The 12,500-nt window shown below is 53.9% G+C and overlaps 2 non-coding genes across 2 annotated transcripts; one reads left to right on the forward strand and one right to left on the reverse strand.

The window, feature by feature from the left end:
- Positions 1-1,424: 1,424 nt before the first annotated feature.
- LOC140214602 (small subunit ribosomal RNA) lies at positions 1,425-3,239 on the reverse strand. Its single transcript, XR_011891538.1, has one exon. It is a non-coding gene; the product is annotated as a small subunit ribosomal RNA (ribosomal RNA).
- Positions 3,240-8,055: 4,816 nt separating this feature from the next.
- On the forward strand, positions 8,056-8,247 carry LOC140214609 (U2 spliceosomal RNA). The gene has a single exon (XR_011891546.1). It is a non-coding gene; the product is annotated as a U2 spliceosomal RNA (small nuclear RNA).
- Positions 8,248-12,500: the final 4,253 nt, after the last annotated feature.

Here is a 12,500-nt window from a genome sequence, read left to right on the forward strand (position 1 = left end):
TGGCACTCCACTCCTGCTACTCGCGCGTGTGTTTTGCGCCCACGCCTTCCTCGCTTGCCCTCGAGGCACCTTATGCCGTTTGCGCGCACTCGAAGCCGGTTTTACCTGCCAACCATCCACCGGACCCGTGTGTCTCGTGTGCACGTTCACATCGCTCCACTAAAAATTGCAAAGAGCGACAGAGCCATGATTAGGGCTAAGCCGCTGTGGAGTCTTTAACGGCTACACGGCCACGGGCAGGGCTTCACCCCCATCGACGTGCTTCGCTTCAGTCAGCAGTAGGTTCATAGAAGGGCCTCAAACACACACACACTTTCGCATCGGCAGATCGCCGCAGCATAACCGCTGTTGATCCAACAGCCTACTTGAGACGAAAGACAAGAGCCCGGCGCGCGTACTCGCGCAGCTCTCCAAAACCACTCGGCCAGTGCCAGGGACGGCTCCCTGCGCCGGCGCCACAACAAGTCTACTTGAGGCGGAAGACGAAGCCAGCAAGGGCCTGGCCGCAAGTGCGTTCGAAACCGGGACTACAGTCCCTCGTCTGTCCGTACTTCCTCTTTCGACGTGCGGCGCCTTCCCAAAGCGCACAAGTCCGCTAACCGCAGAACGCTTCCGACGTAGCAAAGCCGCGTTTCCTTCGGTACTTCGCAGCAACGCCGCCTTTCCCTCGGCGGCGGGCGAATAGCCTGCAGACGTCGTCGCATTAAACCGCGATCTCGACACCTCGCGCGTCACGAGCAGGAGCCGACCGGCAGCCTCCGGCCCTTTCGGACTCGGTGGCATTTGCCGCGGAGGACGGGAGAGCACTTTAGGCCACGGTTCCTTCCGTACTTGGCAGCCGCACCCTCATACCGACAGTTCCATGACCGACCGAGCGCCACACCGTTCCTTTAGTACTTGGGTGGCAACAAAGTCGGGTCGTTACTCCATACTCGCCGCAGGAAGCGACCGGCAGCCGCCAGCCTTTTCAGACTCGGCAGCGTTTGCCGCGGAGGACGGGAGAGCGCTCGCACCACGGTTCCGTGTGTGTACTAAGCGGCAGCGGCATTAGCTCTCGACCGTCAGTTCCTTGACCGACCGCACGCTTCGCCGTTCCCCTCGTACTGGGCAAAGCAGCAGGTCGGGTCGTCTTACTCCCATTCCGCGCAAGAGCGCCAAAGCGGACAGAAAGCCCACCCAGTGTGCGTTACGCCGTTTCTACCCGCGGGCGCGGCCAAGCCAACCGTCCAAGGTTGCAGCCGGCGTCCACTGGGCGCAACAAATTTGGCACGGGGCGCCCCTCAAAATTCAGGCAGTCCCCGGCATGTTCGGGTATAGCCGTCCCCGCGTCCAAGCGGGGCCAGCGGCGGAAAGCGTCGGGCGCAGCGAGCTGCTTCACCCACACGGGGTAGAAACAATGGCGCTCGCCACCCTTCACAATCCGGTAATGATCCTTCCGCAGGTTCACCTACGGAAACCTTGTTACGACTTTTACTTCCTCTAAATGATCAAGTTTGGTCATCTTTCCAACAGACCGGCGCAACCGAAAGGCCGCGCCGGACATCGGTCCGAAGACCTCACTAAATCATTCAATCGGTAGTAGCGACGGGCGGTGTGTACAAAGGGCAGGGACGTAATCAACGCGAGCTTATGACTCGCGCTTACTGGGAATTCCTCGTTCAAGGGGAACAATTGCAAGCCCCTATCCCAATCACGAAAGAAGTTCCACGGGTTACCCAGTCCTTTCAGACAGGGATAAAGACACGCTGCTTCCTTCAGTGTAGCGCGCGTGCGGCCCCGGACATCTAAGGGCATCACAGACCTGTTATTGCTCTGTTTCGTGCGGCTAGGAGCCGCTTGTCCCTCTAAGAAGGTTGTAAGGTGCTGGGAACCCCGCACCTATTTAATAGGCTAGAGTCTCGTTCGTTATCGGAATTAACCAGACAAATCGCTCCACCAACTAAGAACGGCCATGCACCACCATCCACCGAATCAAGAAAGAGCTCTCAATCTGTCAATCCTCCCAGTGTCCGGGCCGGGTAAGTTTTCCCGTGTTGAGTCAAATTAAGCCGCAGGCTCCACTCCTGGTGGTGCCCTTCCGTCAATTCCTTTAAGTTTCAGCTTTGCAACCATACTTCCCCCGGAACCCAAACACTTTGGTTTCCCGGAAGCTGCCCGCCGAGTCATTTGAGTAACTCAGGCGGATCGCTGGTTGGCATCGTTTATGGTCAGAACTAGGGCGGTATCTGATCGCCTTCGAACCTCTGACTTTCGTTCTTGATCAAAGAAAACATTCTTGGCAAATGCTTTCGCAGTAGTTCGTCTTGCGACGGTCCAAGAATTTCACCTCTAGCGCCGCAATACGAATGCCCCCGTCTGTCCCTCTTAATCATTACCTCGTATTCCAAAAACCAACAGAACAGAAACGAGGTCTTGTTCTATTATTCCATGCAAGTTTATTCAGGCGACTCGCCTGCGTTGAGCACTCTAATTTTTTCAAAGTAAAAGCACCGGCCTTCTCGAGGCACACAATGAAGTGCACCAAGAAAGGACCGGCATGATGTTCAGTCCGAGCCGTCGCATCGGGTAGATGCACTACTCGTCTGGAACTGAGATCCAACTACGAGCTTTTTAACCGCAGCAGCTTTAGTATACGCTATTGGAGCTGGAATTACCGCGGCTGCTGGCACCAGACTTGCCCTCCAATTGATCCTCGTTAAAGGATTTAGAGTGTACTCATTTCAATTACGGGGCCTCAAAAGAGTCCCGTATTGTTATTTTTCGTCACTACCTCCCCGTGCCGGGAGTGGGTAATTTGCGCGCCTGCTGCCTTCCTTGGATGTGGTAGCCGTTTCTCAGGCTCCCTCTCCGGAATCGAACCCTGATTCTCCGTTACCCGTAACAACCATGGTAAGCAAGTAACCTACCATCGAAAGTTGATAAGGCAGACACTTGAAAGAAACGTCGCCGGCTCGTGGCCATGCGATCAGCACAAAGTTATCCAGAGTCACCACACAATACGGGCCGAAACCCGATCGATCTTGGTCTAATAAAAGCACCCGTCGCCCAAAGGGCTTCAGGCTCACTGCATGTATTAGCTCTAGAATTGCCACAGTTATCCAAGTAGGAAGAAACGATCTAAGGAACCATAACTGATTTAATGAGCCATTCGCGGTTTCGCCTTATTTCGGCATGTACTTAGACATGCATGGCTTAATCTTTGAGACAAGCATATGATTACTGGCAGGATCAACCAGGTAATCGTTCAACTGCGCGTCCAGCCTTTCAAGCAGGCCGGACGCCGTTTTTGCGATGCCGAGGCCACCTTCAGGCGCCCCAACACGCTTCGTTCTCGCAAAGGGTAGCACTTTGCACAGTCCGAGACGACGGCGTTCGAGCTCGCTACGGCGCCCTCCCCGCAGGGCCGGGTATCGCCACGCGGCAAGAAGCACGCAACATTCTCGATAGACCGGTTGTGTCGACTCGATCGCGGCTTGCGGTTTCTCTCGAGCCCGCAGCACTGGTGGACCGACCGACACTTGCAACGTAGCCGAGACGGCAAAGCCGCTAGGCGACGGGTCACGCCCGCGCCTTCGGCGCTTTCGTATTTGATTCGTCCGAGGACGATGCGGAACACACTTCGATATCGTGGAAAAAGCGTCGTCCGACAACCAGCCCCTAACGCATCAAGCGGATGAGGCTGCAGACGTCAGCTGTGGGATCCACGGGAGCGATACCGGGGACACGCTTGACGGGCACGAAGCCCGCCGCATATCAAACACCCAGGTCGCTTTGGGGGCGACTGCTCTCTGGGACCCCCATATAATAGCAGCGATAAGTACCCAGACCTCCATGGGGCCGTACTCGTGCCACTTTCGACGAGCGTTTGGCGAAAATCGTGCCGCCTCGTAACGCCGCGAGCAAGATTGAAAGCTTACGTCGGCAGCACAATGCCGAAGTCGTGAAAGCGCAGCGCGTCTACCGAATGCGCGAACGGCAATTTCTCGCTAATGGCCAGTACGGTTTCCTGCACAATTGCCTTTCTGTCGCCCTACGGGGCCCCCGGCCGATCGATTCGAGGCACGCTAGCACGGCCCCTTCGCCATTTCCGAGCACGAGTGCGAACAGTGCGGGCGGCGTGCTCGACGCCCCGGCTGACGTCGTTTCGGACTTTGTCTCTTCGCGTGCTCGCGGCAACGCCGCGGCCAACGACGACGTCTGCGCGGTTCTTTGCCGGTTCCCGGCGTGCTATAGTGCAGCCCTCTGCAGGGTGACACCGGCTCCGTCGTGGCCGTGCGGCGGCTTGTACGCAAAAGTTGCGTCAAAGGCGTCGCGCTCGCGCCGCCCCGGCACACGCGGTTTCGGACTTTGTCTCTTCCAGCGCTCGCGTAGTCGTGGGCACGATTGTCGACTTCGGAACGGTGCGCGGACACCGCCACGAGCACGCGCAAGACGAAAATCGCACTACGGTACAATGTCGGCCGGGGCCCTACGGCCCCTTACAGTAGCAGCGATAAGTGCCCAGACCTCCATGGGGCCGTACTCGTGCGACGCGGCGGCGTACTGCGCCGAGCCGAGCGCCAATATTTGGCTTTTGCAGGGCGGATTCGAGCTCTGGCGATTGCCGCGGTACCGCCGCTCACCGATTCAAGGCACGCTAGCGCGGCCCCTTCGCCATTTCCGAGCACGCGTGCGAACAGTGCGGGCGGCGTGCTCGACGCCCCGGCTGACGTCGTTTCGGACTTTGTCTCTTCGCGTGCTCGCGGCAACGCCGCGGCCAACGACGACGTCTGCGCGGTTCTTTGCCGGTTCCCGGCGTGCTATAGTGCAGCCCTCTGCAGGGTGACACCGGCTCCGTCGTGGCCGTGCGGCGGCTTGTACGCAAAAGTTGCGTCAAAGGCGTCGCGCTCGCGCCGCCCCGGCACACGCGGTTTCGGACTTTGTCTCTTCCAGCGCTCGCGTAGTCGTGGGCACGATTGTCGACGTCGGAACGGTGCGCGGACTACGCCACGAGCACGCGCAAGCCGAAAATCGCACTACGGTACAATGTCGGCCGGGGCCGTACGGCCCCTTACAGTAGCAGCGATAAGTGCCCAGACCTCCATGGGGCCGTACTCGTGCGACGCGGCCGCGTACTGCGCCGAGCCGAGCGCCAATATTTGGCTTTTGCAGGGCGGATTCGAGCTCTGGCGATCGCCGCGGTACCGCCGCTCACCGATTCAAGGCACGCTAGCGCGGCCCCTTCGCCATTTCCGAGCACGCGTGCGAACAGTGCGGGCGGCGTGCTCGACGCCCCGGCTGACGTCGTTTCGGACTTTGTCTCTTCGCGTGCTCGCGGCAACGCCGCGGCCAACGACGACGTCTGCGCGGTTCTTTGCCGGTTCCCGGCGTGCTATAGTGCAGCCCTCTGCAGGGTGACACCGGCTCCGTCGTGGCCGTGCGGCGGCTTGTACGCAAAAGTTGCGTCAAAGGCGTCGCGCTCGCGCCGCCCCGGCACACGCGGTTTCGGACTTTGTCTCTTCCAGCGCTCGCAACCATGTCGGGGCCGACGCCGACGACTGCGTGGTGTTTCAACGATTGCCGGCGTGACACAATGCAGCTGCGTGCGGGATGCCAGCGATTCCGTCGTGTCCGTGCGGCGGCTTGTACGCAAAAGTTGCGTCAAAGGCGTCGCGCTCGCGCCGCCCCGGCACACGCGGTTTCGGACTTTGTCTCTTCCAGCGCTCGCGTAGTCGTGGGCACGATTGTCGACGTCGGAACGGTGCGCGGACTACGCCACGAGCACGCGCAAGCCGAAAATCGCACTACGGTACAATGTCGGCCGGGGCCGTACGGCCCCTTACAGTAGCAGCGATAAGTGCCCAGACCTCCATGGGGCCGTACTCGTGCGACGCGGCGGCGTACTGCGCCGAGCCGAGCGCCAATATTTGGCTTTTGCAGGGCGGATTCGAGCTCTGGCGATCGCCGCGGTACCGCCGCTCACCGATTCAAGGCACGCTAGCGCGGCCCCTTCGCCATTTCCGAGCACGCGTGCGAACAGTGCGGGCGGCGTGCTCGACGCCCCGGCTGACGTCGTTTCGGACTTTGTCTCTTCGCGTGCTCGCGGCAACGCCGCGGCCAACGACGACGTCTGCGCGGTTCTTTGCCGGTTCCCGGCGTGCTATAGTGCAGCCCTCTGCAGGGTGACACCGGCTCCGTCGTGGCCGTGCGGCGGCTTGTACGCAAAAGTTGCGTCAAAGGCGTCGCGCTCGCGCCGCCCCGGCACACGCGGTTTCGGACTTTGTCTCTTCCAGCGCTCGCAACCATGTCGGGGCCGACGCCGACGACTGCGTGGTGTTTCAACGATTGCCGGCGTGACACAATGCAGCTGCGTGCGGGATGCCAGCGATTCCGTCGTGGCGGTGCGGCGGCTTGTACGCAAAAGTTGCGTCAAAGGCGTCGCGCTCGCACCGCCCCGGCACACGTGGTTTCGGACTTTGTCTCTTCGAGCGCTCGCAGCGATGTCGAGGCGATCGCTTACGTCTGCACGGTTTCCGGTGTGCTACAATGCAGCAGTCTGCCGCACTACACCTCTTGGTTGCCGAGGCCAGCACGGCAATTTACTGAAGCGAGCGCATTGCGCCCAGGCGGCAGCGGACTTTGTGCTTTCGGGAGTGCTCTTGCTGTAAAATTTGAACGGCTGCAGCTGCGCGAAGCAAGTGTACCTATTTTCACTCTCTCTCTGTCTGCCTTTGAGGCGACTGTAATTTCACTTTAAACGCAACTGGAGGCGGGAGCAACCTGATGAGAGTAGGTGGACTTCGGTACATGTTGTAATTTAGAAATTGCTTTCAAGCTTTGAGGACATACACCTTCGCGCCATCTGCTTTCCCCGTCTCTTTGGCACTTTATAGTATGTGCTGCATGCTCTGCATTCCAAAGAAACACGCCTGTGTCTCTCCCTCTCTCACGTTCTTCTTCTTTTTGTAGCTGCTGTTGTAGAAGATGCTATGCTCTTTAATCGCTGTAACATAGAGTGCTTGCACAAGCCAACAACTGTTGCGCGTTTTTTTTTTTTTTTTTTCTCTTCCCAAGACGTTTCTGCCATTATTCACTAACTCTCGTTCTTAGTATGCAATGGAGCGTTAGCTCGCGCCATCTACCTTTCTTTCTGTATTGCAAAGTCCGCAGGTTTTCCTAGTTCCGTACACAGATGGCGCTAATGCGTTTTGGCGCCAGGTTCGAACGACCTCGCTGTACTCGTGTTTCCCATTTGAATGTTTCAAAGGGGTTTGCGACAGGGGGTGGTTCTTGTGCAAGGCTGAGCTTTCCAGCTGCGTTTAAGCTATGCTAGCATGTGTGCGTATATATATATATATATATATATAAATACACAAACACACACACACACACACACACACACACACATGCATATATACATACACACACACGGTAATGGTAAAGATGATGAGGTAGCACTTTTTTTTTTTTTTTTACAATGCCTGTGTTTCAGATGGCGATCTTTCTCCCCTCTATGTTTCCGGTGGGAAGGAGTGTGCAGCGTTTTCTATATTTATTTTGTCATTCACTTCTATGTTGCTCGTCTTCGTACATGGGGCATGCTACCTAATTCTACCGGTCGATTCGACACGTTGCGATCCGTCCCGGCCTGTGCCGTATCAAAATTTTCAGTGGGCCTTGCGGTAAATAAAAAGAAATGAAGGAAATGCGCGTAGTATATTACAATTGCACACGGGCTTGAAACGAAGCCCTCAAGGAAGGTCACCTTGAGCGGTCGCATTCAGACGGAAGTAAGCATTCCCCTGGCGCGTTTTTTTCCGCTCGCCTGTTCCGTTTTCTACGAGGTTGCCTTGGTTGGTTTCGCGTTACAAGCAAGCTTGCACTCGGGTCTCGTTTCTACGCGACAGCGTTTCGTTAACAGCGAAAGACTGAGGCGTTGCGAGTTCATCCGTGAGATAGGGAGCGTTGAGTCTGTACACAGGCTGAATTTTATAATATTGCCCACGCTGTTGCTGAGGTTACCCATGTCGGCAGGGCGCCCACAAGGCAGTAGTACAATGAAGTGAAGTGAAGGACATCGCTTCTCGGCCTTTTGGCTAAGATCAAAGTGTAGTATCTGTTCTTATCAGCTTAATATCTGATACGGGTTCTATATGGACCCACGATATTAAACCTATTTTTGGAAGTTGGCGGAGTGCTTGAAGCCTGCTTCACCTCCGCCGCAGGTCGGCCCGGTATTGCACTACCTCCGGGATCGGCCCCGCTCACTTAGGTGAGACTTCATTCAATCAAAATGAAGAGCACAAGCTCAACGCGAGCAGTGACTTGACACGCACCATTCCTATACTACACGCAACGATGCCGGTTCGCGGACCACGAGAGTAATTAAACTGCCACTCATCTGTGTGTAGCGTCGCACTTGTTGCGTCGCAAATGGGACAGCCGCTCCAGCAAATTTCTAGTTATGGGCTTCGAGAAAAATTAATGAAAGCAAAAGAAAGAACCAGAATTCCTATTTGTCCGATGTCTCTGAATGATTGTCTCCTGTAAAGAGCCACTTGGGGGGATGGGGGGTAGGATTAGCCGTGGGGTTCGCAATCAATATGAATCCCACTCAAAGCCAACACTGGATTTTGGAGTTCACTATCGCTTGGATCCGTAAACCACCGCGGCCACGCAAGCTCGCCCTGCCGCCGAAATCCGCTGCCCAAGTGGAAGAAAGATTCCCTATGAAAGAAAAATAGAGTGCCCGATTTCTGGCAACTACTGTGCAGCCTTTGTGTACACATTTTCGCAGCAGTGGGACCGAGCGCCTCGAAAACAAACTTGTCGTATGCCCAAATGTGGCGAAATATATTCAAGGGTTAAAAGGTGCCTCATCTTTCTAACCTGTATGTTACGAAGACCTGTTGCTACCTTTTCATCATGAACATCATCATCATCATCATCCTGGCTACGCCCACTGCAGGGCAAAGGCATCTGCCATGATCCTCCAAGTACCCCGGTCAGGTGCCGATTGTCGCCATGTAGTCCCTAATCTAATCTGCCCTCCTAACTTTCTGCCACCCCCTGCTACGCTTCCCTCCTCTTGGAATTCAGTCTGTAACCCTTAATGGCCACCGGTTATCTTCCCCCCAGATTGCATGCCCTGCGCATGCCCATTTGTTTTTCCTGGTTTAAACTTTGGTGTCATTAACGAGCGTTTCTTCTCGCACACCCCAATCTGCTCTATTCCGATCCCCCCGTGACGCCACACCCATCATCCTTCTTTCCAGAGCCCGTTGCGTCGCCCTCAGTTACCCTTCGGTAATCCTCAAAGCTTTTTGTTGGGGCACTCGTGGCATCTTTCTCGTTTAATGAAGTCAAATTTTTTTCAGTTTTGGGGGAAAACTCAATGAGCTAGGCGCGATTGTGTCCCTGGCGCCGCTCTCAACAAGATGGCGGCGCCCATGCTTTTTGCCTGCAGGTTCGGCCCTACGCAGAACACGCCTGCCGGGCAGTGTAGCCACGTTGAAGGGGCAAAGCGTAGTGCAGTGAAGCGCTTGCTCGGGCGAAAAACGCAAATATGAGCCAAACAGGAATTTCCATTATTGGAAATTCCAGTTCAGTTTGCGCATTGCGTTCGCCTAAGGTAAAGAACACAAATGCGAGTGCCACAGCAGTCAAGTCAAAGCTTAGGATTGCGTATCATTTTTTTTTTTTTTTTTCTTTTCGTGCCTTTTACTCCTGGCCTGCGTGGCCCTAGCGCGCATGCACACGAAAGTAATGAAATGCTGAAAACACGAAATAATGCGGTGCGGCTGTATCATATCTATTTTGTGCGCTTTGTTCTTTGTGGACTACAGCGGTGTGCGTCATGAGAAAGTTTCGGTGCCCTTCTTGGGTGACCAGTGAAGCTATATTTAAAACCACATTGATTTGTACGGTTATTGCTACAAACTGCGTGTGGGTGTTTTTCTTTTTCGCTGCCAACGATGGGTTATCGCAACCGCGATCGGTTCTGCTGCTACGCTAGACGCGTGCTTGCCAACGGTTGGCTCTATACGCGACCCGCGACGCGTGGTCGGCACATTCAAGCAGTCAATTGCAAACCGTTCCAAGAAAAAGGATGTACTCCACTTGCCACCTAGTTCGACGATTGTACTTTCTGACCCTCGAGGAAGCGCCGCCTTCCCACGTTTTCTATAATACGATAAGATTCAGAGCGACCGCGACCACTTGTCTTTGTCAATATCTCGGAAACGCTTTCTTTGTTTTCTTTTTTTTTTTTTAAATCCAGATACTCAGACGCGCCCGTGTTCACGCGCACTTGTTCTCTCCGATAAGCAGGGAAGCTCGGTTGGGGTGGTGTCGGGCCTTGCGCATGCGCTGCTGAGCTCGTCGCTTCGCCGGCCGGTCGATGCTGGCGCGGTACTGGTAATGAACTTCGACGTGCATGGTGAAACGTCACTTTGTATTGCCACTGTAGACTAGCAATGCAATGTGTTTGCGAGCGATTGGATAAATGAGAAAGCGTGCACTGTCTACAGTTCATGCCCCTCTAGAGTAGTGGAAATGTTGCTCCAAGTGTTAGGTTTGTAATTTGCGCCTACGAACATGAACTAAACAAAGAAAATGGTCTGCAGCCGCCTTCGCTTCATAAAATTCCCGTACGAAGAAATTTCCGTGCGCGAATGAGAGAGCAAAAGAGAGAAACCATGTTAAGAAGAATGGCTGCCTTTTACGTGATCTCGCGCATGAAACCAGACGATAGATTAATTTTAGCCGTTCATTTTGATTTGCCGAATGTAAACCGGAACACTTTCTCCACGCGGTCTTCAGATTTGAATGGCAATCAATCACATCCTTTCTTTTTTTTTTTTTTTTCTGTTTCTTTCTATCTGGAACCGAAAGAATTCAGAACGCCATTTCAATCTTAGATTCGATTAGATATCGCGACTGGTATGCTGAAATATCACGCCTTATCTGGTGTTAACCTTCTTGATCACGGCAATAAAAAATCGCCAGTTCCCGAACTTTAATCGCGCCGAAGATGAACCGATATGCTGGATTCTTATTGTCATGATTTTATAGAAAGCGCTGGTTCTATGGCTAGCTTTGAGGAAAAGAAAAACATCGTTCAGGAATGTATAACTCTAAACAACTAAAAAAAAAAATCTGCCGGCAATTGGTACTACAACGAGAGTACTGAGAATACTGGAAAAGATGAAATCCAATCATGCTGAACTGAACTGAGATTATTTCATCAAGACATGCCCCGAAAAACGTGGCCACTTTCAATGATAATTTCAAATGTGATTTCTTTCTTTTTTTTTTTTCTTTTTTTTTTTTTTTACGACGGATAATAATTATCTTTCCAATGGCGGATGTGAAAATTTCAGAGCACGTCATTTTCGAAATCCCAAGGCCCCGGACGCATTCTCTCTTCTTTAAGTATTTTGGTGGTGCACACGGAGGAAAATTTCGCGCACGTAATTTATAAACTAGTAGTTGATTTTCTAGAAGAACACAAAGTGCTGACAAACGGCCAACCAGGACACAATTAAATTGGTATTACGCACGGTTTCGAAGCCGCGGTAACAAAAGGGTAACAAAGGGACGTTCATTTCGTGGTGTCGATTTCACGTCTCTCACAATAAAAAAAAAAAAAATAATAATAATAAAAACTACTGCATAAAATAGGTTTTCCCAAACTGGATGGTTTCGATCAGCTTTTGAACAGCCCTTCCTTAAATTGAGTTGGCGTTGATTGAGCAGGTGCGGGCCTCTGCTGTTTTGGATTTTTGTAAATGGCATCAGTACTGGACAGTCCGTTCACTTGAGGATCAAAGGAGAAACCCCCCAAAAAAATATCATATCGTGGTGAGAGACGTGGCAGATGAGTACAATTATCGGCAGAAAAAAAAAAAGGAAAACCGCCTCGTACTCAGAAGCCGCTCCTCTCACGTGTGAAGCTTCAAACAAATTGTTTTTCTTGAGACGCTCTATAAAGTTATACACAGCTCCTTAAATGCAGCACCCGCACACAAAGCCAAACGTTCCAAGCTGGAAAGAAAGCATGAAATTCGCGGTGCCCGTTTCCTGTGAAACAACGGGCAACAATACGCCAAGTCCGCTACCACGTCAGCCGGGGCGGCCACACCCCGCCCGCGCTTAAGCCACATATGGCGACTGAAAATGCTCGCCGCTCAAGCTGCGCGCGGCAAAGTCCGCAACCACGTCAGCCGGGGCGGCCACGGAGAGCGCCGAACGCCCGCGCTTAAGCCTGAAAATGCTCGGCGCTTACGCCAGGTAGCGAGAAAAAATGCTCGGCGCTTAAGCCACGCGGGGACTAAAAACTGAAGCCACGGGATTGTTGCTGAAATTGTATGCATTCCGGTGGAGGTCTGTCGGCGCCGGCGCGCGGCAAAGTCCGCAACCACGTCAGCCGGGGCGGCCACGGAGAGCGCCGAACGCCCGCGCTTAAGGCTGAAAATGCTCGGCGCTTAAGCCAGGTAGCGCGAAAAAATGCTCGGCGCTTA

This window comes from Dermacentor andersoni, unplaced genomic scaffold (genome assembly GCF_023375885.2).
Source record: "Dermacentor andersoni unplaced genomic scaffold, qqDerAnde1_hic_scaffold ctg00000490.1, whole genome shotgun sequence".
NCBI classification, from domain to species: Eukaryota; Metazoa; Arthropoda; class Arachnida; order Ixodida; family Ixodidae; genus Dermacentor; species Dermacentor andersoni.